The 23,658-nt window shown below is 44.9% G+C and overlaps 1 long non-coding RNA gene across 18 annotated transcripts in view; it reads left to right on the forward strand.

Moving 5' to 3' along the window:
- Positions 1-23,658, forward strand: part of LOC308072138 — a 34,607-nt gene that overhangs the window by 8,723 nt on the left and 2,226 nt on the right. For 5 of the 18 annotated variants that reach the window (XR_013931515.1, XR_013931524.1, XR_013931525.1 and 2 more), the window contains 4 exons: positions 1,228-9,198; positions 10,216-19,634; positions 22,194-22,323; positions 22,412-22,577. This is a non-coding gene — a long non-coding RNA (uncharacterized lncRNA). Of the gene's footprint in view, positions 1-1,227; positions 9,199-10,215; positions 22,329-22,411; positions 22,578-23,658 lie in introns of all 18 variants that reach the window. The other 13 variants (XR_013931512.1, XR_013931517.1, XR_013931518.1 and 10 more) reach the window with 13 other exon arrangements.

The raw sequence follows: 23,658 nt of genomic DNA on the forward strand, positions 1-23,658 counted from the left end.
GGCCGGCCGCGGGCACCGTCCGCCCGCCGCCACCGCCCGCTGTCCGGCCCGGGGCCGCCGGCGGGGCTGAGGGTGCCGGGGAGCACCGGGGGCCGCGTTGGACGGGGCCCCCCCTTGAGCCTGTGCGGGGGCGTGGGGAGAAGCCTCCTGGCTCGGGCCGGGCTGCCCCGGCGCTGCAGCAGCCAGGCAGCCGCCGCCGTGGGGGACTAGGTAGAGCGCAGTTTGCCCCTTCACCGCAGCGCCAGCAGCAGGTTTTGTTGCAAGGCTCCGTTTATCAAACTCGGTCTTTCCGTGAGCAACAGCCGATTTTACAGCCCGTCTGTAAAGATTTTTAACAGCTTAGCGAATATCACAGATAAGGGAAATCTGGAAGATGCTCCCAGGACATCAGACCTTAATGGGCTCCTTCAGCGGCGGATGGAGCTCCATTCTGTTCCCTGTGCGTATTATACTGCAGACAGCATTCGATATATACTCTATTTAATCTTGCTCTGTGACAGAGCTGTTTAAGTGTATACCGTGCCTACATTCTTTGTATCAAGACCAAAAGGATGCATTGTTGAAAGAAAACTATTCAAAATCTTTCATCTGATAGAAACGATCCAGCAACTGTGAGGCAGCTACAGCACAATGGTTCTGTCTGCATAATAGGTATCTCATAAAAATACAGCGTGTCATTGCAACAAAAAGTTAAAAGTCTTAAATGTATCCATCTTATATATTGCATGAAGTCAATAATATTCTAACCTTGCCTGCACCCCGCCATTAAATGGTACACGGCACTTTAAAATCGAGGGCATTGTGATTGAAATCACAGTCTCTAGCAGAGAAACAGGGGAGGAAGGTAAGTTAAGCGAGGACCATTACGGATGTAATGACCTCAGGGTAAATATTCATTAGGAAGAGGAGATTCCTCTTCTAATACCCAGTCTATTTTCTTTGGAATGCAATATCACGGAACCTAATGTAGTAGCAAGATCCAAGATTTAAAAGGGGATTATTGCCAAGTATGGTGGGTCGAGTTTGGGGGATGTATTTTCAGACACTTTCCTCAAGTGGGACGCAAATGCCAAGGATAGATTTTAAGGAAGAAAAAAAAGTAAATCACCTTTCTCATTTTGTTCAGGCAGCTAGAGAAGCTTGTTCCTTGCTTAGCCCTCGGTAGGAGAAAGCAGAGAACATTTCAACAGCGCCGTTAGCAGCCCTGCCTCTCTCTTCCTTTGGTAGGTGCATCAGCCGGCGGGCAGGGAGCCCGCACGCCGCTCCGGGGACAGGGTTTGCCTCCTGAACGACACTCCTGCTTCCGAAGAACAGTAGCTCCGACCTCCAAACTAACTGAGACTGCTGCTCCAAAGTAGCTGCGAACAGCACTCCCGTGTCTTAACAGGGTCACACAGGAGATTGGAGCCTTTTAATTTCCAGGCACAAGGAATTACTCCCTCGGAGACCCGGTTTGTTTGGGGATTTTGGGGGTGTGTGTTTTGGTGTGTTCCCCCCCCCCCCCCCCCCCGATAGAAAGGGAAACTGGGTACGTCTCCCTTAAGCACACAGAAGGATAAAGGTGTTGAAAAAAGCCAAGCCGGGGCACATCTGGCTGTGGGAGCCGGCCCCGTGCTGCGGGCCGCTGTTGTCCCCGGCGGGGGCTGCGGGGGCTGCCGCCGGCCCGGCCCGCGCCCTCGCCCTGTGCGGCATCCAGCGGGCGCGTCGCCTGGGGTGACCTTCAGGGAGCACGTTTCAACTGCCAAACATCGAGAAAAGTGCTTCTCTCGCTCGCAGGCGCCATATTAATGCCGGGAGCTGGGGCTGGGGCGGGGGGAGGGCGGTTTCGTAGTTGCTTTAGGTTTACGCCGTTGTTAATTCAGACTGGACGAGCTCTCCACGGCTCTGTAAAAAGAAAAAGTACTTCGGCATTCTCCCCCCGCCCCCCCGTTTCCACTCGCCCCGAGGGGATGAGCTTTGTAATACTGATCCTTGCTCTGGGACGCTATGGAGCATCCTCCCCCTCCCCGCCCGGTGGGGAACGGGGTGGGCGGGGGCGACCCCCGGGAGCGCGGAGTGCCATGGGGTCCCGGCCCAGGGCCCGGACACCCACCTTGCGGGGGGCCCCAGGCAGTGCCTGAGACCCCCCGGGTCTCCCCCATCCTGCTGCGTGCCGGGGCGGGGTGGGAAGGCTCCCCAAGCTCCCCTTCCTCCGCGTACCCCTCATTTGCGCTGGGAAGGCTGTGAGCAGCAAAATAAGAGAACACCCCCCATCTCCCATCTACCCCCATGGAAAGTGATTCCTTAAGCTGTGGGTCTGCACTATGCTGAGCTCTCCGCGCCCCCAACTCGCGCTGGGACTTGCTGCTTAGTCAACCGCGCTGCTTCATCTTTTCCCATTATTCGTTTTTTTCTGTTAGTTTGTGGTTTGTTTGTTTGTTTTTTTAATGCGAATAAAATCCCAGCTTTTGCAGATGGGCAGAAGTGGACGAAGCAACACCGCGATCGCGGCGGGGACACGGAGAAGTCGGACAGAGCCGCTCCTCCCCGGGGCCGCAGGGCCGGGGGCGTCCTAAAGGTTCAAGTCCCCCTCAGGATTTCGGAACAAAGGCAGCCCAGCCCAGCTCCGCCACGCACAAAGCTCCATTGTAATCTTGGGCTCACACACCACCCCCCCACCCCACCCATTTTGCCCTGTTTTCCAGCCTGCGGTTCCTGAAGGTCAGGTGGAGAGGTCATGGCTCTGCATCCCCTATAAATAGATTTTGATATTTAGACAGCTATTGCTACTCAATATTAACTTACAGGATAATGGCGAGAGATACCGTATGCGCTGAACCTGTTATTCACGAGTGAGCAGCATCTGTCGAATACAATTCTCGTCTTTTCGCCCTGTTTGGCTATAGCGCAAATCAATAGGGCGAAGGACGTCTTGAGGCTGGGGTGGGGACGGTGAGCAGGGCGGCTCTGCGGGGACACAGTTGCAAGTACAGTGCTGAAACTATCCAAGGACTTCAGAGAGCTGAAGTCAAGGGCCAGGTAGGCACAGACCAGCTCTGAGGGAGCGGAGGACCAATTCAAGAGCGGCTGGTGGAAAGCTTCCAGCGCCGGGTTTATTCTAGGGCTTCTGACGCTGCCCTTTAAAACACGACGAACGCTGCTGAGGTGGAAGGGTCCCCTCCGCACTTTCACAGCCCGATTTCCCCTATTTCTGACGTTAAAAACTGTGGGTTCCGTGTAGATCCGAACAAGGGACTCGGAGTTCACCACTAACCCTCTTGCTGTTTACAGAGCATTCATCGGCAGTCAGGGTCTTCAGCTGCCTGTAATATTTTGAGGGAGCAGTAAGTATTCTTGGTTCCAGCTCACAGAGTATCCCCTCTTCCGTATGACCCCAAATCCTCCTCTGCCTTCCTCCACCTGCAAAGCAGAAGGGCTTTTACATCCCCCAACCGTTCCCCCTGGGAGCCGGCCCTTCTCTTGGCGGTGCGCTAAAGATGAAATTCACAGCCGGGACTCCGGTTGAGGTTTTAGAGCAACTACAGCCGCAGCCCGGTACCCGCCGGGATGCGCTGGCCCGCACTGTGGTGGCTGCAGGACACCCCCGCCGGCGACCTCCGCGGGCAGCGGCCGTCTCCGAGCAGGGGGGGTGAGGCCCGTGGGGGCGGCCAAGCCCCAGCGGGACAGGGAGAGGAGCGGGGCCAGGCTGGAAGCACTTCTCCCTCGTTCTGCTGGCTCACGCGTGGGTCCTGCGCCCTCTGCAAAGCAGAAGCCCCGTGCCCCTGCACGCAGTTCTGGAAGCTGGTAGTAACCAAGGTCTTTTGTAGCAGAACGGGAAAACCCGCACGCGTTTCCACCCACTTACCTGGGCATGAGGGGTCGTGAAGGGGGGCGATTCTTGCTTGCCTGTGAATTTGGTGGTTAAAAGAGGTAGCCTGGGGAAGGGGAGGGAGGGGAGAGGTGCTGAATGGTTTGGTTTAATCACTAAAGTATCTGAAAGTTGTCGAGATTTGATTCCCCCCTTTGCTCGTTTAACTCGCTCTTTAATGCTCATGTGTGCCATCTGGTAGTTGTGCATGTGCATGTGTGTTTCGGGGGGTGGTGTGCTCCTTCTTTTAAGAGAAGGGATTATCGCCAGGGAAGAGACACAAAAGAGGCAGGTTTAAGACGCCGCGACTCCCTACAGCCTTGCAGTTTTACAACCAGCCCAAGCGGCAGCGAAACAAACTTTCTGTCAGAAGTTCCCTGACGCTCAGGAGGGACAGGCGCGTCCCGCCGCCCGGCCGGGGACCCGCGGGCTTTGCTCCGGCGGGCAGCGGAGCCGCAGGAGCTGCCACCGCTGGCCCCGGGCGGCTGGCGGCGACACTGGGCGGGGGGCTGGCGGGTGCTGGGGGGAGCAGGCGCCCCGCAGCCCCAGCCAGGGCGACCCGGGCAGGCGGCTGTCCCCCTGCGGGGCGGCCCGAGGCAACAGTGAGCGCCCGTTGCCCGTGGAGAGGAGTGGGAGTGCTGGTGCCAACCGAGGGGACGGACGTGACTTTCCTGGGTGGCTTCCTGGCTCACCGGGGAGGGAAAGTGCCGCTGGTCCTGCGCCCGGCGCTTCTCCCTGGGAGCTCCGGAGGGTGCCGGGAGGTGCCCGGCGCTGCACGGCCCCGGCGCAGCCCCCCCGGGGCGGCCAGTGCGAGGGCTGCAGGGCGAGGATCGCCTGCGCCCCGCAGCTCGGGGCTCTCTGTGACCCGACGTGCTGCTGAGGGCGAGCTGTTATGGAAGGTGTCCTCGTAAATAAAATCGGAGTTTTTGTGAGGTGCAGTCCCTATACATTTTTAACCACAGTGATTACTAAATTAATAGCAGGCCCTAAGACAGATGTCAAAACGTCTTGAAAATGTTTATCTGTGAATAATTGAGAAGGTGGTAAGACGCATTATCTGATTGTATAATGAAATATGTATGAGGAACAGCTGTTTGCAATAGTCACCTCCCGTTGTTTCATTAGCCTAGAGCCTCCCCCTGCAAGGAGCGCTTCCCTGAAGTTGGCCATTCAGCGCCGGCTGCTTCCACCGGCGGCGGCGGCCGCGCCGTGTCCCCAGGAGCCGCGGCGGGGCAGGGGTGACCCGGTGCTGTCCCTAGGCCGGGCCGCGGGCTGTCCCCGTGGCACCTCTCACCGGTGGTTCGCTCCGAGGGCGGGAGGGCGGAGGCTCGGATGGGGTTCGAAGGTGTCTGGCCGGGCAACCTCCAGCTGGAGAGGATGCCCCGGGAGGAAGGAGGCTCGATGCTCACCTCGGAGGCGCGGCGAGCGGCCATTTATGAAGGTTTCATGCCGAGCAGCAACAGCCTCCTCCGCTACTTAGTGTTGACACAAACTTCCAGACGTCGAGCATATGCTGTTGCACAGCATTGTTTATGTGTGGTACCAGATGTTGCTTTGCATCCTATTGTCTGGAGACAATGTTTGGTTCAGGTTAAAATATCTTTACTTGAACTGCTCAGTTGGCCATTGTGTGAGCATTAGTGAAGTGTCATGGAGAGGTAATGGGAAGTCCGGGGAGGTTAGCTCTCCGAGCGTGGCCAGGAGGTCCCTGGTTCATGGTGGGGTTACAGCCACCACTGTCATCTTTTGTTTTCCCTCCTCAGAGAACCCTTGTCCTTCCTCTAAAAGGATGTGCCCCGCTCTCTTTCCCCTCGGAGCTTTCTCCACCGGTTCCATGAAACAGCCCGATGTTTGTTTTTCTAGTTCCCGTAAATCGCCCGAAAGAGGAAAGGACAGCGCGGTCCTGCGTCACCGCCGGCCGGGCCGGGCGGAGCGGGGCGGCCCCACGCCCCTGCCCGGGGGCGCCGGCGCCGGGGGGACATCGGCCCCGGCCGCGGAGTTCACGCTCCGGCCGGGGCAGCGGCTCCTTGCCCCCGAAACGCCCGCCGTCCCCGCTGGCGGCGCGGCCGAGCGGCCCAGGCCGGGCGGGCGGAGGGGGCGGCGGGCCGCGCCCCGGCAGCACCAGCCGTTCGGCGGCAGCCCCCGCTCCGCCGGCCGGGGGAGCGGCTCGCCTGGAGCCCTTTCTTCCCTTTAACCCCGCAGCCTGGGCCGGCCGCGGCGGCTGACCTGTGGCAAGACTTTTGCTCCGGGAGAGAGCGGGGAAGAAAGCTATAGACTTTAATCGGATTTCTCCCCAAACACTTCTGGTATGTTGTTGTTATGCATCTATATGGAGATCATTATTTATAAATGAGCGCGTACGATCAGTCGCAAAGACTTTAAGAGCCCGGATTTGTGTCATTAAGTTGAGGGCGGGGTAGAGTGACTTAGCGGGGGACGGAGGTGCCGGCCGGGGCGGCCGCCGGCTCGGCCAGCGGGAGGTGCCCGGCCGCCCGCCGCCCCCGCCGCTCGGCGAGACCCCCCGCGGGCGGGGGAGGCCGCGGCCCCGGGCTGGTCCCCGCCGCCCGGTCGGGCTGCTCTGGGGCTGCGGGCCCCGGGAGGGGGCCGTGCCGCCGCCGTTTCCCGTCGCCGCCGTCCCGCCCCGCACAATGGAGGCGTGCTTCCCTTGCGCCGGTGCACCGCCAAGGGCGGCGGTGGCCTGGGGACGTTTCCAGCAGCGGCGGTTTTCCAGGCCGAGACAAACCCTGCCCCTCCGCGCCCTGGCACTGGTAAAGCCACTTCAGGGCACGGTTAACATCTCTCTGAATGCCCGAACGAAACAAAAAGCCGCACGGAGAGCGGAGGTTTTGCGACGCGATGCGCTGGATAGTGTAGATGTATTTGTGTTGTTTCTAGCACTTTTGCTCGTGCGTAATCCCTTATGCCTTTTATTATAATCCTACACATTACAGTTAATCTGTAATGATACTGCTTCAGAGGGACCTGTTGCACACAGTGATGGTAATTTGTAACCTTGGTAACAGTTTTAAATAAAGATTATAACAATGATGTCAACTGTTTTTCTTCACCATACCGTAAATGGGGGCTCAATATTATTGTGCCTGTAAAAGGACAGAGTTTAAGAGACAGTGCCGAGGTTCCACTTTGCTTACCATCATGCCAGCTATCACTTTTTAGCTTGTCCTTAGTAAACACGATCATGTTTCTAAATAGTATAAAGATTTTCAGACTGCTGAGGACTCTGTAAACTTTAATTTTCTGAATGAGGGGGATATTATTACGAATTAGGGTTATCAGGATCCAAGTACCCTTACCAAGAACATTTCAGCCTTCCGGAAAATACCTCGGAATAAGTACTACTTAGAAACCCTAATGAATAATGCTAATGCTGACTCTACCATTAGCTTTCTGCACAAGCTCTCCCCTCTATTAAAGCTTACAGAAAAAGCTCAGAAGCTGAAAGCAAAATTAAATGTAATTGCTTTTATTTACCTATTGCTTTTATATCATTAAAATATTTTTAGTTACATTTATTAAACAGCATCCACTTCGAGTATTACCTACAATATCTATTAATCCATTTTTGTGTATTAACTACACCACCATTAGCTATTGAAATATGTATATATACACACACATACATGTATTACCTATATTGTCTTTGCCAAGATATGTTTCAGTTCTCATTAACAAAAGTATTCTTGTGGAAGATTCTACAAAGCATGTTTTTCATGCACACTTATTAATAATCACAGTTTTCAAGAATTAGATATGCACAGATTGCAAATGGAAAGAAAATACCAGATGCAAAATGAAATATACAGTAGAATTGAAGCATAACTATTTTTCCTCCTTAAACTAAAAAATTTACAGAGTGAAAAACGGAGCTATTAAGCTTACTTAAGAGATGGCTTTGTTGGTTTAATTATACTGTAGTTATTTTATAAATATGTTTCAAAGGAAGCTTGCCATATTGAATGTCAATGAAGCCTGTAAAGAAAAGACGTACAAAAGCTAATGCATACCAAATACCAAATTTTAGTCATTAGCATTCCTATTTATTACAAACTAAAGGAACCTATTAACAGACAAGAATTTCTATTTAGCTAGCATTACAATGTTTAGCCATTAAAATAAAAAAGGACAAAAAAATGACTTAGAACTGTATGTTCTTTTTACTTAGAAAGACAAATGTATCAAAACCCCCTGATAACAGAAACTGTGATTCTTCATTATTACTGGCTGTGCCACGCCAAACCCTGTACTGCTTTATTCAGGCAAAATTTCTACTTGTTCCAAAGGACAAGATCTGTCCGATTAAGAGCTTCAGATATTTTGCACATACCTTAACAGCTGCATTTGAGGGACTTTTGGTTGTGGGGAAGTGTAGGTTGGTGAAGGCCTACAGGCTCAAGCCTGGAGGCTGCTGGGCCTGATCCGACGTCAGTAGGCATTTCGCCATCGCATTCTGTAGTTCAGATCAAGTCTGGGGTGTGGATAGCAGCTTTCACGCTTAGGATGGAGGAAGGAAGGACTAAACCATTCATAAGGTTAGGCAGGCTGCTAACCAGAAGTTTCTTTTCAGTGCTTGTCACAAAATCAGCATATTTATGCATGTGCTGCCTGTTTGTTTGGGAATTCTTCTAAAACCTCTTGGCCAAGCATTTATGCTTTTCAAATAACCTTTAAGAATCTGTATTTTTGTCTCTCTTGAAGGCATATGTGATACATCTCAGAGCTTCTAAAAATGTTAAGCATATTATTACGCAGAGTATTAAATTTCACATGTAAAAGGTAAATAAGCTTTCTTGTGTTTTTCACTGAACTGCATACATTTATGTGAAGGGAGAATCTTTCGGAAACACTGATATTTGTGATGAGGTAACAAAATGATCCTTTCCCCTTTGTTGCACGTGACATGGTCCTTGCCTTCTCAGCTTGTGAGCATCGCTGCTTGAGACTCTGTTGTGTCTATTCAAATTGACAGAGAAATTCAAAACATGACCAAAGAAGCACTACTGCTACAGAGCTTCTGGGTGACGGATGCTGTCAAACGCCTGTTTTGCCTCAAAGATTACTTCAGTTTTCAAAGAATCGGAGGGGGGGGGAGGGCGGCAGGGAGCGGTTCAGGAAAGTTCAACCCATCTGTTTAATCTTTGTTCTCTGATTTTCATTGTCCATTTCTAAAACAGGTTTTACATTTAATTTAATAAAGTGTTCAGCTTGACTAATAAGGATCACTTTTGATTTTGCTTTTGCAAGAATAGAGTGAAGACTTGTACAAAGAAAATTCACTGCATAAACACCTGCCCAAGAAGGGAAGGTTTGCCCTTACCTCATCTACAGGATTTGTAAGTACATGAAATTTGTTCTCTTCAAAGATTTAAACTTCCAGGCTTTAGGATGCTGTTACAGGGCTGGTGGTTTGTAGCTTTTACATGAACATATGGCGAGAAGTTTGACTGAAACAGTTCTACAGTCAGCATATCTTAGCGTGTACGAAATATTTTGAATAAAGCGGTTCCTGTATGACCCCATTTATGTGATCTGTGTTGCTGCTTTTCACTAATGAAAACAAAACTGATCTGAAATTTGCATGAGTGTGGTGTCTGGGGATAACAGTCTCATGAAATCAAAATGATGCAGGCTGCCTCTGATTTTGCTAAGATAAATTAGAATTTGGGAGGAAGAATCTCATGGAAAATTAAATATAAAAGCAGTCAGGGTTTCTGAAATTTTAAGTAAAAGCAGTCAGGGTTTCTGAAATTTTAAGAACTCCTACTTTTCCTTGGAGATATTTTCTGAGTCAAAGATCTTCACTTCTGTTTATTATCAATGAAGAGTAGTGGTTCAAGAGGTTGCAAACAGAAAGCCCAGATTAAAATAAGCCTGAAGGAATCTTGATGTTGTCTCTCAAGTATTGTAACTTTCACAAGGAGGGCTTTTTCCAGGTCAGTGTGTCTATAAACCCAAATGGAGTTGATCCATAGATCTACAAATCGGATGCTGCTGGAAAGATAGGAGACATCTTGCAGGTCTTTCACTTATACTCAGATGGCATGCTAGATAGCTACCATTAGAAATTTTTCAACAGAAAAGCTTTCATTTGCAACATTTCTGCCTACCAAACCTAAGCTGATTTACCTCTAGGCCCTGTTGCTAGAGCAGCAGATACGTTTAAAGGAGAAACAGTAATAATGCAATAGTTGTGACAAAAAAAAAAAAAAAAAGAGCAGCCCTATGGAAGAAAAAGCAGTGTGATGAATCACTCCTTTGTTCCAACTGTCCCTTTAATACAAAGCAGAATACAAATGTTTGAACAAAAATGCTTAAATTGTTGCATTCTCAGCAATGGCTTCTCTTTTTAGCTTTAAATCATCCATAGTCCTTTGTAGCCATATACAGTATGCGACAGAGCAATTTGGAAAAGATTCATCTATCAAGTTAAACAACTTTCTGGTGTAACTTCAGAGAGGTTTATTGCTTATTCATGTGGAAGTGAGTACACCCAACTTGTTTTGCCTGGTTTTGCTACTTTTGCTGGTTTGCAAGGCTGTTCTGGTAGCTGCAAATGGCTTCTCAAGTGACATTCGCTGACATTCAGTGGTGTATATTTATCGGTATTCTTCACCTCACTTCTATATGTGTAATCTATTTTATTTTGTTCTTCATAGCAAACTCCTTTTCACTGTCTGTGCCCTGAAAATGATAAATGCCAAAGTGGCATATTTCCCTAGCTGCACTAAAATGTCACTGTGAAAAATCCTTAATGGACTAAGTGTAGCTTTTCAGGTTAGAACTTGTCAAGTTACGGAGATATTCTAGAGTTTCTCCTTAATCCACCATTCTTTGGAACCACACCACTGCAGGCAGAGACTAATTATAAGTTACACCAGTCAGAGCAGGACAAAAATAAATGAAGTAGAAACAGTTTGATCAAATAATTTTATACTTGCTTTCTGTGCTTGTGCTGTGTTACTTGATTTCCTCTGTTTAGGCTAATGCTGAATGTACCTTACTGTTTACGTATGAATATGCATGTATGCTGAGATCTATGTTATTTTAAAGACTTTGCTTATCACTGTAGCACTGACTGTATTTATACTGCTCCTACATCTAGGGTTGCCAAGAGAAACCCTCCATGCTGGCCAAAGGAATAATACACATTAAGAAAGAGTCTCTGATGGCACCTGTGATTAAAATGAACATTAATTAAAAATGGTTGGGTGAGAGGAAATAATGTTACTACCCTCTTTAGATCAGGTACGAGAACAGGGCAAGAATGACTGACTGAGACATTAAGGCAGCCTCAGAAATACAATGTAGCTGCCCTGGATTCAGGGTTCTAGGAGATTAACCTGCTTTTAGGTTTCTGTTCCTTTTTTCATAGTCCCCAGTCATCTTTTTGGGCATAATGCTCAAGCCCACAAAATGTAGGTGTAAAAGAAAACAGTTTTTGAGAACATTCATCCCAAATCTGACTGCAGATGGTATTTTGGAGTCACTTTTCCTTAGTTGTCCCGGCCTTTGCAATGAATACTCTAGTTCCTTGGAAGTAGAAAACTTTAAAAAGTAGCATACTTCCCTTTTCTGTGATCCTAAAGCATCATCCTCATATTTTCCCTCATTTAAGAGCCAGAAAGCGCAAAAAGAATGAAGTGCTAGGACCAACAAGAACATGTGTTTTGCTGGCAATGGTGAATGGTGCACTTTATCTGACAAAGTGTAAATTTTTTGATGCTGAGGGACAACAGCATTACTTTAGTTCTTATGAAGTAGGAAGTAGCTGAAATTATTTTTATGTAATTTTTCTTCCACTTGTGGCGAAGTGGTATTTTCTTTATTAGCAAGGACAAGAGGTCATAAATTTTGAAGTGCTATGTAGCATAAAACACTTATTTAACTTATCCAGAGCCAGGGTGCAAGTGCTTTAGGATAGAATCTGCTTTCTTCTTCTCCCATTCTATATGTGAACTTCTACCTTGTTACAAACATGCCTTAATACAAGACCTGTGCACTCTTATAACCATACCAATTCCACAGGGCCCACAGTTCACCCTTAGGATTTAAGTGTTCTTAGTTAAGCTCTGTGATGGCTTTCTGCAAGAATGGGACTTTAAATCACTATGCCTACAAAACAGACCCACTGGGAAGAAACCTCTTTTCTGACTAACCTTAAAATTACGTCAGTCTTAGGAAAAAGTGTGCTGTGAGTCCATCAGTTTTCCCAGTAAACATTTTCAATGCTTTTTTACTGTGTAGGCATAGCTCACCCCGTATTTTACATTGGAGAAGAGTTCAGATCTTTGTTTCCAAGGCAAAGTTACAGAGAAAAGAAAGCTGTTCTACTGGAAGAGCTGATACCAGTAGCAGGAGGAAGGTTTTTTTGTATACTAAAGAGGACTTATGTTTGCAAGCTTTTCCCCCCCTAGTTAAAACAGTTGGTCTAAAAGAAAATACTGCTGCTTTTCTGAAAATACTGGAGTTCTTATCTGTAGACCATACTACTGCTACAACAGCAGTAACATTACCATACTTTGTCCTGTAGGTGTGAGCAAAGTAAACTTATAATGCTTTTGAGATGAATTCTTACCATGCCTTTAGCCCTTTTGCACTGCTATTTTATCTGCAGTTGGTGCTCCCCTGGAAGTGAGCAGAGGCTCTGTGCTTGGACCTACAGCTTTGCAGGCTTTCCCATAACACTGTCACAGAATCCCAGAAGCACAGAATGATTGGGGTTGGAAAGCACCTCTGGAGATCATCTAGTCCAACCACCTGCTAAAGCAGTTTCTCCTAGAGCAGGCTGCACAGAGTTGTGTCCAGGCGGGTTTTGGGAGGACAAAGGCTTTTCTCCAGTTTACTTTGCAGCCCTCAGAAGTCTACCCTGAGTTATGTTTACTGGGCTTACTACCTGTCATAGTGAAAGCCAGATGAGGATGTTCTGCTACCACTACACTTGGGTATTTGAGGAGCTCTAAAGAGCCTTGGGGTCCTCTACTGCTTTCAGGATGCTTTCTCCCCACTCAGAGGAGCATAAATTCAGCCACTGACGGAGGTCAGAACATGGACCCGAGAGTTTAGCTTGTAATGCCCCTGTGCTGCACTAGCCTTCAGAAAGGTAGCTGTCTGCTCCACAGGCGTGAGGCCAGCACAGCCTGCACTTTGCTTTTCTTTAGAGACTCTTGCCAAGAGCTCACTTGCCAAGAGCTCTCTGGGTCTGAGGAAGCAAATCAGCATCGAGCCTTCAAGCAGAACTTGCCAGTCTGGCACCTGTTTTGTAGCACGGCATTGCAAGGACTTCAGCTTTTCACATCTCTTTATTTAGTTTGACTGTTTATGGCCTTTCAAATACAACTGTCTTCTGAGTGCCCAAATGCCGCAGGGGACGGTTTGGCTTTGTGAAAAGACAGGGAAAAAATGGAAATACAGCAGCTTCCCTAAAGGCTTATTTATAAGATAGACTGCTGCTTGTGGCTTCTTTCCCATGGAAGACATAATTTATCCTAGTGTTTGACATATATGAAGATACCATCCCTGCTCTTTGCCAGCATCAAAAGGAAGATGTGCTCAAAGATCTACAGCCCAAGTTGTATGCAGAGATTATCAGCTGCTTCAGATTAAGCACATCTAACATCACTGGGACCAAACTGGATATTGCGTTACTATCCTTTTTACCATTCTTTTTATTCTTACATGTATATACAATAGTTCACTTGAAAAACAAAACACTGAAATAAAAGCAGCACACATTTTTCCTGCTGAAGTGGTCTACCTGGTAATAAAATACAAGTACTCATTTCTAAAAGATATTTTAGAAAGGGTCAAAGTTACAGTAGGAAAGGTTCAGTCTGGCCTTTTCAAGAGCACTTGGCTGGTGCCTAATATTACTCCATTTTGGTGGGATAGAGCTAAAGCATCACCAGAGTCCAGAGCAATTTCACACATAAGCATGGGTAGATTTCCTGGTGAACATTTAAGGGTGTTGCAGCATCCTCGCTAGATTACAGTGTAAACTGTGGCCAGGTCTCTGCTCTGCTCCCTACACACATTATAGGTGCAATCATCTCTGTGTAAATCCCTTTGGGGATCTGGGCCTGAGTCTTTTTGAAAATCCCACCCACATGGGACACCCGTAGGTCAAATGAAAAATTGCATAAGCTATTAACTAAAGCTATAGCTTATAAAAAGTTACCCACAAGAAAGGTACACAGGTTAGTGCTGCTCCAGGGCATCCTTAAATCACACTTCAGCAAGTTATAAAGTTATCTTTGGAGAGCAATCATACCAGGTTGTCAGCCCTATAAAGATAGATTTATGTGTCTCTGACATGTCAGTTGTCGTCTTTGCCACTTCATTGCGGCTGTGATATTTTAGCAGGAGGTAACCACCACTATTCCCCTGCCTGAAAATTCACAGAATTTTTCTCTGTAAACATCTCTTACCCTGGGTATTTCCCCATCGCAGGGCTCCATCTCTGAATTCATCTACATGTTTGCTTAATTCTCACTCACAGGTCAGTGCTTGTTTGTCTCAAATTTTTCTCTTCTTAATCTCAATTTATGTAGCAGAAGGTTCACAGGCAAACCTTTTGCCCACAGAAGGCTCCAGAGTTTAGTGTCTTTTTACTAGTCATATCATTTAAATGGAGACAATTTTTTCTTTCTGAGGAACTAATACAGGTCATCATCCTGCATTGGAAAAGTTACAGTCTTCATCAAGAAGGAGCTTCATCTAGTGGTTTTGTTAGTAATCTGTACTGTCGATGCAATATTTTTGTTGTTGAGCTTTCTTTCAGGGCTTGACTCATTTCTCCATATATTCTCCCAGCATATTGTTCTGAAGTTGGAAAAATGATTTGTTCTGGCTGAGTTTAAAGTGAACAATTAGAGAATGGGAACTCATGGAGCGAGCTTAAGCAAAATTAGCTCCCAGAGAAAGAGGCTCTAATTTTCCTGAAAGGTGAGCACAGTGGCAGTGCTGATGCCAGGCGGGAGGCTGTGTCCTCATTTCAGCTACACCAGAGCCTGAACCCTTGCCCCAGGTTCACAGCCGTGCGCACAGAACTGGTGTTTGGTAGACAGAGGCTAGAGAGAGAATAGTGCATGATCCAGTACAAATCTTTCGCCTAAGTGATATAATGTTCCTGATAGTCTTTAACTTTTGCACAAAATGCCCCCCGGAGACATGTTTACAGAGTTGCCATTTCAGCAAATGACATTTTGCATATTCTTTGGAAATGCCACATAGGTAGTGCAATCATCGTCAGCTGCAAAGTGACCATGTGAACGGAATATGACTCAGCTGCTCTCTGGGTTACGAATGCAGGCTGGCTTAGACTGGCAGGCACTAAGAGAAGCTGCAGTCGGCCTGGGAAGGGGATAAAACACATTCCCCTCAGCACTGCCGTTTTGGGATTCCTGCAGTGTCCTACACAATATGCTGGCATGTAGCGGAGATCTGCTTCATACCAATGAATATTTTTTGATAAAAAAACCCTCTTTCTAAAAGTTTCTTTTTTCAGAGTGATTCACCAGAATCAATACTCAGAAGCTGCTAAGGAAATATTCTAAAAGCTTTAATGGCATCACTTTTGGAAATTCCTGGTTATTTCCTTTCTCTCATTATGGCACCCCAAAACTTACTAAAGGCCCATATGAGTTTCCCCCTAAATCCATGCTTTAATTTCCTGTTGTCTCCACTGAACTTTGTGACTATGCTCTTGACTTTACTGATCTGATTATTCCCTTTGCCCACACCTGCCTACTGCCATCTCCTTCCTCATGCTGGGGACAACCTGTTTTTACTAATCACCAGAAAGCCTTTCTATTTCTGGTTGGAATGATTTTTGAAAATAACTTCTCTCTTTGCCATTAACTCTCTTCAAATGGTTGGTCATGGTTTATTCTGAAGTTGTCTGTTTCCTTTAGACTGTAAGTGTTTTACAAGATAAAACATGTCTGATCTCACTGTTAACACTGCGGGGTTCAGAGCAGAACCGAGTGAGATCAAGTAAACCCACTCATGAAACTTCTCAGGATTTCATTGATGCTCCAGTTCTTTCCTGTAGCAAACTCGGGTGCTTTTAGAAAGTTTGTTTTTATATAAACACGCACAACAACAAAAGGGATGTACAGCACGTGAACTCCCCTACATTCTCAGGTTCAGATTCCTGACCTGCTATCTCTCTAACTACAGATGACTGTGCCAATTCACCCACAGCCTGATAGTTATCCTAGGGCAAGGTACACTCCATAGCTTCTGCTAGAGATGATCTGCTTCCTATAGCAATGTATTCTTCAGAGTCATTAGCTGAATTTGCATCCTCACATATTGGGTGAGCGTCCCCACAACTGCGCTGCAGAACTGCACTGGAACTGAGCTGCACTTTCTAATGAAAATTCATTTTGTTGAAAAATTCCCAATCAGCTCTAATTTGGAAGCCCCAGCTGAGCTCCTGCTGTGAGACACATATCGTAAGAGACAGATCTTGCTGTGAAGGGCTGGCGGGTTGGAGAGACGGAGGCTGAGAAGAAAAGCACAATAGAAAGGTGAAATGGCTTCCTCGGAATCACACAATGGGTCACTGGCAGTTTTAGGTCTTCCTAGTGCCAACCACAGCCCGTGCTACCTCTCACATCCCGAGCTTACAGACAGGCTCTGCTTTCCCCCGGCCATCTTTTCATTAACTAGATTATTCTTGCGTGTAGATTAACGCATGGGTGCACAAGTTCAGCAGTTTTGAACCTTACTCTTACAAGGCATCACGTACATATATGGTACCATCAAAAACTTTGAGGCAACAGATAACAAGGATGTCACAGTAAAATACTAAAACGGCAGACCCTGGTGCGCCAGAGCAGGCAAGGGGAGAAGGAAAATCAAGTACTGTTTGAACTAAAGTGTGTCAGCTGCTCTAAGCAAGGTAAGAAATATCAGTCATGCTTTACAGTTTGGAAAATCTGGCATAAATTCATGCATCTGAGCCTGTACAGTTTATTAAGCCAATGCCATGGTCAGAATGTGATGCCTTACTTAAAATTAAACTTTTTCCTTCAGAAGCTTCCCTGTGTCCCTAAGACTTTTTAGGAATTTTTATTCTAAGAGCAATTTTTTTTTCTTGTGGTTTACACTGATTAGTAGGAACAGATTAGAGATAACTTGTTGTGTTTTATAAATAGCCTAACAGTGTATTTTGTATCTTTTTCCCAAGAGCTTTCTGAAACTAAAATTTCTCTTTGAGGACAGCTGGTCCATGCCCCTGAGGAAAAAAGGTGCTTATGGCAAGGCTGAGGTTAATGATTGTAATTTACAGTTTTTGTGGAAATATAATTTTGCTTTTGCAGAAATCTCTCTCTCTCCATTGTTTTAAAAAAGCAAAGATACTTAAATAGGGCTTTACATTTTATTACCCCAAAACGCATTTAATATTGTTTGACTAGATCATGTCAGTATGTTAACAAAATAATTGATATTCCAAACATGCTTGGTGAACTTGAATAGCAAAGTGAAGTTTATATATTTAATCAGATATATTCAGTAATTCTAGTGGAAGATGCAGAAGTGTTTTCCATCAATATTTCCTTAACTTTGAAATGAATATACATTGCCCAAGTTCTCGTTCTTGTGGATCCATTTTCTATCCATAACCAAGCAACTGAATTTCTTTGTATGAGTGTTTACAAAGGTTGAAAAGGAAAAAAAACCCACAGGGTTGTATGGGCAACCCTTCTTGCTGGAAGTGCTTTTACAGATAGGTTATCAAGGGAAGAAAAAGTCTTGCAGCTTTTCAAGCCGCAAGTTGTAAGGTGGGTCATAAGAAAAGTTGCAATTTCCAGAACCGTATAGTATTTTTTTCAGGAATGTTTGGATGTATTATAAAAAGTCTACCATTTCTCATTCTTCCCCCTTGTGCAACACTTTGTTCTTCCTTCTGCATGAGATCATGACTTAAAGCTCATCTAGTTCCTTCAGAGAGTTTCAAAAGGTTAAAAAACCAAAACCAAAACACTGAAAAAAAATAATATTATAAAAAGCCTCTCCACAGAGTTATGTGGTTTGAAAACCAGACAGGGAGCTGTGAGGTGAGAACTGCCTGGGGACTGGCATTGCACAGGCATGGGAAAGCAGCAGGATAGCGTGGTATGAACAGGAGCAGTGGAGATGCTAAGAGAACACTTGAAGAGACAGCCCAGAAGTGGGGTATGAAACGAAAGTTGCTGAAGAGGAACCATCGGGAGGACATGAGCAGAACAGGCAATCTCGAAGAGTCTGTAAGACCAGGGGGGAGTGCAGGGATGCTGTGAGGCTCCTTGCTGCTATTAACCCATCTACCTCTCTGCATAATGTTCTGGGAAGATACCCAAAAGGAATTTGCAGAACGTGGTTTGTAATCTTTCTCTATATTTATCACTACTCTCTGTACATTGTCTTTAAGCAACTTTCTCCAGTAGTTACTGCTCAGGAACCTGGCCAGGACAGAACAATTACAGATGGGCTTTTTGTGGGTAGCGTGGCTGGTAGAGAGGCGGTGAAGGCAGTGCCCCAGTTTGCAGTTTGTATCAGTAGTGGCCCTGAGCCCTTCCAATCCCTGGAAGATTTTCTGTTCCCAGGTAGTATCAGTAAGAGTGGAGTCCAAAAGGGAGACTTGAAGGATTTCTTCAGGAAGAAAAGATGCAGATGTGAATACTGGTATTTGTTGTCTGACGTTTTTTAAAGCTTTGCTAAATAGTGTGGTTTTATTACTGCTAATAGTAGAAAAACAAGTAGAAAAGAAAAACATAAGGTCACCCAAGAGTCACAGTGTTGTTATATATTTCCTTAGATGATCTTAGTTGGAAATCTCATTTCAGATAAGACATTCTTCTTTTCAGTGGTGTGGCTCCTGTTAGGTTATTATAGAAGTAAGGCTATGATGATTTTACTGTTAACAAACCTCTCTTGTAAAATATAATCCAACATTTGCACCATATTTAAAAAATGCTGTAGAACTGCTGGTGGAAGAATGTTATTTTTGCTATGAGATAATGAGCGTCAAATAAACTTATTTAATATGGAAATTCACCTTTCCCAATATATTTATTTTCAACTTCTACAGTGTATTCAAGTATTTTGTGTAGCTTCTCTGCTCTGAAAACTCCATGGGCAAATTTACATGGATTTTTTTTTTTTTCAGGGGAAAGTGGCAGCTGAACAAAACATGTTCTTTCAACCAAGCAGCGAAGCAACAGTATAGAGCCAGAGCTGGTAGTCCTTGTGCTGCAAATCCACATCAATTCAACTAAGACCAAGCACTTGTGAATACTAAATTCACACTAGTGTAGCTGGGAGTAGAAATGGGCCTTTCTTTTCGAACTCTTTGGAATCTGAACTGAAAAAAAAGTAGCAGGGTTTAACCTTTAAACTTTTCACTGACCTGTAAGCAGTACTTTGGATTATATCTGCCCTTGTTAATCTGAAGCCACTTGCAAACATAACTGGCATTCCTGTTTTTATAAGTATACCTCACATAGGTTATAGAATGGGTTAAAAGTTCAAAAGTTTGGCTCCTGTTCATTGTGACTTTAACGCCTTTATAAGTGTTCACCTTTGCAAATAAATTTTGTTAGTTAGCAGCAACATAAGCAATGCTTTGTGTCAAAGTGCATTACTTAGGTGATGGCCAGATGTAAATCTAAACTCTTGGAGGTGCAAACCCGATTGTTGATCAAGACACTAAATTTTGCAGAAGTCCTGTGTTACTGTAGCGCTCTATGAGGACCAGATATTTTAATACCACTTTCTAGCACAGGTGAGTAGAAAATCTTCCACCAGCACCTAATCAGACCATTATTTTTTCTTCTTCAGCTTTTCTTTCTTGCTATTCACGTCACTGCTTTGCATGCCCTTTTCCCTCGCATACCTTCCCCATACATATCTTCATTTTGCTCTATTAAGTCCAAAATACAGGTGCAAATGACATAAAACGGACCAATGATTTCTCTTGGACATTTCATTGCTGTTATATTTGAAAGAGTTTAATTAACACTAGAAACATCTACTGCTTGGTATAAATAAAATAGTCTAAAATTGATGATTGGCATTTCCTCTTATAGTTCACACAATGATTGCAAAATATCTTGCCATTCACATGGAAATTTGTCTTCTAAGTATGCCTATCCTTAGTGGAAAAATGTCATGGGCAGAGCACAAATTTAGGAGAGGGTATGTTTAAGAACGAACTGCTATACCATACTCTGTGTTCATCATTTGGGTCAAGAATTTTCCTGCTGGAATGTTACAGCAACACAGAGACACTCATGCACCATCCCTTACATTCAAGCTACTCTTCAGGCACAGAAATACTGGGCTTAGAAACAGCCAAAATTTCAAACAAATAATTTTGCATTGAAATATGAAATTCTGAAAATTACTGACACAACCTAGCACAGCAGAAGACTCGGGCTGAGTCAGTGTGAGAAATGCCATTGTAGCTTTAGAAAGCTAAATGTTTGGGATTTGTTTCCCTGTGTAGTTTAACCGGGACCTGACACTGTAAAGACATTGATTCTCATAGGCTTTTAAAGAAATAGAGAGTTCATAAGCAGAGAGCAGACACTGAAAGGTCTTGTGATGTAGCTGGTGAAAAGCATCTGTATTTTCTGTTGGATATTTATTTATTGAAGAATTCGGAAAGTGCTATACATTTTTTAAACATCTCTGCATCTCTTGCTGTTACATTTTGGAGAATGACTAAATCCCTGGAGAGGGGTGAGATCTGTAAAAATTGTCAGTTGTTAAGACAGGGTATTCAGTGAATAAATGAATTATTGTGCTGAAGTCCTTTATGGAACATTCCTGTGGTGCTACTTTAGTAGAATATCAAGAACAGAAGTGTTCAACAATATTACTTTAAATTCAAAATGCCTTGAAAGGACTGAGATTCAATTTGCAAATGTAATCAAGAATAAAACGTGTGCCTTGGATTACATGTCACTTTTTGGGATGTTTTGACATAACACATTTAGAAAACACTTTCCTGTGACTGCAATCATTAAAATAGATTTCAGTTATCTATGACTTAAAACAGAGCCAGTTCAGTTCTTGGTGAATTTGTTCTCTGCATCACAGTAAGCACCAGCTGACATGCTCACTTGTATATCAGCGTGGAGGCCAACTGCTTAAGGCTAAAGTGCTATTGTGTTACTTGTGTGAGTAATCCTATTAGCACCAAGAGAATATAGGCATGAATAAATTGTAGAATGGTCAGAAGTGAGAAAATAACCTAACTTCCTTCTCATTTCTAAAGACGATCTGTGCAGCTATTTTAGACAGCCTTCTTGTGTGATGGTACGACCATCTTCAAAGCCTTCAGCCTTTTACCTCCTTTCAGGAGTACCAAAATCACACCAGCGTTGCAATGTGCATTCAGCTAGGCACACTCAGAGATGTACTGGGTACATACTCAAATACATTTGATAATCTGTCCTCTTCGTTTCCAAAATAACAAATATAAGGATACACAGGAAGTTACTTTTCTCTGTATCTAGGACCAGAAAGTATGTAATCAAGAAATTCATATAAATTAGGACCACAGAACACTGTTCCCAAAGATCGACCATGCCCATAATGGAAAATATACACTAGAAATTCGGTATTAAATTTGTTGGTAAGATAATTACAGCTTTTTGATATTAGATTTTAGTATTAAATGTAGTGTTAAATTTGAAAAAAATTAGGTTTTGATCCAAGCAGACAAATTCTATCACTGAGTTATGCTCAAATTTGCTACAGATGTTTGTGAGACTTGCAGATATCGGACAGTGGCAGTGTTGGGTTCGGTAATGAAGTGCCACACTTAAACTTATCTGGGAGGGCAGGTAAGCCTGCTTGTTAACAGTAACTTTCTCAGAACAGCATTGTTTGTTCACTGATCAAATCACCCGCCTATCTGTCTAGGCCAAGCAAATACCTGAAACAAAAAAAAATTATTACCTTTTGCAGTGCACCTGTTCTTAGTGCATGATGGGGAGGATTGCGAAGACAGTGAGGGATAATGATAGAGCATCCATCAAAAACATGTTGTTACGTGACAAGTCATTTTCCATGGCACATTTGATGTAACAGGAATGGGACAGGGAGAAGGAATTTAGTTGTGGTTATGAAATTCAGGACCTGATTATACAGCCTGATGATGACATGGACCTCTGTTGTCACTTGGCAGTGATTATGTATTCACCCTCTTAAATAATAATTATGGATTAATAATTATGGGTTAATGTTATATGAAGTTGCACCCTTTCTGAAAAGAAAATGAGGTCTGACATGTCAAGGACTCAGCTTAAAGGTGTTTTGGTTTCTCTCTCCTTAGTGCTGGATCTCGCTGTCGGTCTGTTATCATTTTAGCTTCATCAGATGAAACAGCAAGACGGCCAAAGGCAGATTCTCCTTCCTACAGTGTCCTGGGACTGGTAGCAGCTGCACAAGACGACTGACAAGAGGTAAGGTAAGGTTAGAAACACACTAAGGCAACCCCAGCATCAGCTAGCCATTCCCCACTGCTCCTGCTCAAACCCATCTACTTCGCAGGGATTATTCCCACCTTCACTGGGGAACGAAGAGAGACAGCAGCCCTGCTCCTTAGGCCATTGGTTAGGACACTTATGGGACCCATGTGTTTGAAAGCTTCACGTGGGAAAAGAAAATAGAGCCTGAAACACTCATACCCCAGGCCAAATGCAGTGGCACCATGCAGGTGGGTACACCGGGGTGAAGAACACCATCCCCAGATTTTTTCAGAAAGCAACACCTGTCAGCACTCTTATTCTGGCCCTGATCTGAGAAGTGTGGTCTGTGTATAATGTTTGGGAGACAGCCCCTCGGGCGAGGCAGACGTACCCTGGCCTCTGGGTAGGTCACGGAAGGAGGGAGGTGTGAGGAAGGAAAAGGGGAAGGAAGAGAGCTGCTCTGTGCTGGCAAACAGGTGGTCTTCTTGATCTGCACTGGAGCAAGTACCCTGGGAATGTTAAAGCTGAAAACTGAGGAGCTTTAGCCTGTTTAAATCCCTGGTGCACCTATGCCTTTATGTCCACCTCTGCAGAGATGAAGAGCATAAGGTTTGCTGTTCAAAAGACAGATTCCAATAATGCTGAGGTTTGGTAACCAGTTCCTGTCTTCTCCTATGCTCCTCTGAAAAAGAAAAGAGAAAGCAAGACCCAGAGTTTCACATTGCTGTTAAGACATGACTTCATCCACTTAGAAACATTAAAACCCGGGTACATTCCAGGAAAATAGTTTTAGGAGACAGTATTCAATAAGCAAAAAGATACGCAAGTAAACTTCAGACATGAAAGTACCAGATCTTAAAGCTTGGAATCTAAAACTGCAAAGTGCACAGAAAGAAAACCCTTATGGAGACGCTAAAATGTCTAATTCATTATTATTTCAAAAAAGATTAAAAAATAATTTCTTAACATTAAAGTGCAATCAAGCACTGAAGAAATTATTTAAACTTTCCATAGGAAAAAAGCACACTCTAAAATGCTGCAAGGGTATTGATGGCTATTAAATATTTACTTTTCTCTCTAGCTCACACTAGAAAGAGTAATTTGTATTTGGCAGAAACTGGCTGCAATTACATTAGTCAATCCAAAAGCCCAACTTGCTCATACAAAATGCAAACAAATTAGTTAAAATGGTCTAATTAGCAGACTGTAAAAATGCAAAGCAAGGCTGGCATAAAAATGTGTGCTAGACAAGTATACTTTTACAAAATAAACAGAAAGGCAAATATGAAATAGTCTAAAAACTCCTAACTAAAGGACCATAATGTATAC

The sequence above is a fragment of the Falco punctatus genome (genome assembly GCF_963210335.1).
Source record: "Falco punctatus genome assembly, chromosome: 12".
NCBI classification, from domain to species: Eukaryota; Metazoa; Chordata; class Aves; order Falconiformes; family Falconidae; genus Falco; species Falco punctatus.